The sequence below is a fragment of the Heterodontus francisci genome, unplaced genomic scaffold (genome assembly GCF_036365525.1).
Source record: "Heterodontus francisci isolate sHetFra1 unplaced genomic scaffold, sHetFra1.hap1 HAP1_SCAFFOLD_58, whole genome shotgun sequence".
Lineage (NCBI taxonomy): Eukaryota > Metazoa > Chordata > Chondrichthyes > Heterodontiformes > Heterodontidae > Heterodontus > Heterodontus francisci.
Genome location: NW_027142006.1, coordinates 7,326,196 through 7,327,766, shown reverse-complemented (window position 1 = coordinate 7,327,766; position 1,571 = coordinate 7,326,196).

Here is a 1,571-nt window from a genome sequence, read left to right as displayed (position 1 = left end):
GGAAAGAGAAGCAGAGTTAACGTTTCGGGTCACTGACCCTTCTTCGAAACTGACAAATATTAAAAATGTCACAGGTTATAAGCAAGTGAGGTGGGGGTGGGGCAAGAGATAACAAAGGAGAAGGTGCAGGTTGGACAAGGCCACATCGCTGACCAAAAGGTCAGCAATATAAAAGGCTGTAAAAAATGTAAAAAAGCAAAAAAGAAGAAAAAAGAAAAAACAACGAAAAATGAAAGTAAAATGGGGGGCTGTCATGCTCTGAAATTATTGAACTCAATGTTCAGTCCGGCAGGCTGTCGTGTGCCTAATCGATAGATGAGATGCTGTTCCTCGAGCTTGCGTTGATGTTCACTGGAACACTGCAGCAATCCCAGGACAGAGATGTGAGCATGAGAGCAGGGGGGAGTGTTGAAATGGCAAGAAACCGGAAGCTCAGGGTCCTGCTTGCAGACCGAGCGGAGGTGTTCCTCAAAACGGTCACCCAGTCTGCGCTTGGCCTCCCCAATATAGAGGAGACCACATTGTGAGCAGCGAATACAGTATACGACATCGAAAGAAGTACAAGTAAATCGCTGCTTCACCTGAAAGGAGTATTTGGGGCCTGGGATAGTGAGGAGAGAGGAGGTAAATGGGCAGGTATTACACCTCCTGCGATTGCAGGGGAAGGTGCCATGGGATGGGGACGAGGTGGTGGGGGTAATGGAGGAGTGGACCAGGTTGTCGCGGAGGGAACGATCCCTTCGGAATGCTGACAGGGGAAGGGAGGGGAAGATGCGACTGGTAGTGGCATCACGCTGGAGGTGGCGAAAATGGCCAAGGATGATCCTTTGGATATGGAGGCTGATGGAGTGGAAAGTGAGGACAAGGGGAACCCTGTCACGGTTCTGGGAGGGAGGGGAAGGGTTGAGGGCAGAAGTACGGGAAATGGGCCGGACACGGTTGAGGGCCCTGTCAACAACAGTGGGGGGGATTCCTCGGTTGAGGAAAAAGAAGGTCATATCAGAAGCACCGTCATGGAAGGTAGCATCATCAGAGCAGATGCGTCGAAGACGGAGAAACTGGGAGAATGGAATGGAGTCCTTACAGGAGGTAGGGTGTGAAGAAGTGTAGTCGAGGTAGCTGTGGGAGCCGGTGGGCTTATAATGGATATTGGGAGACAACCTATCCCCAGAGATGGAGACAGAGAAGTCGAGGAAGGGAAGGGAAGTGTCAGAGATGGACCACGTATGGGTGAGAGAAGAGTGGAAATTGGAAGCAAAGTTGATAACGTTTTCCAGTTCGGGGCGGGAGCAGGAAATGGCACCGATACAGTCATCAATGTACCGGAAAAAGAGTTGGGGGAGGGGGCCTGAGTAGGGCTGGAACAAAGAATGCTCGACATATCCCACAAAAAGACAGGCATAACTAGGACCCATGCGGGTACCCACAGCGACACCTTTTACTTGAAGGAAGTGCGTGGAGTTGAAGGAGAAGTTGTTCAATGTGAGAACAAGTTCAGCCAGGCGGAGGAGGGTGGTGGTGGATGGGGACTGGTTGGGCCTCTGTTCCAGGAAGAAGCGGAGAGCCCTCAA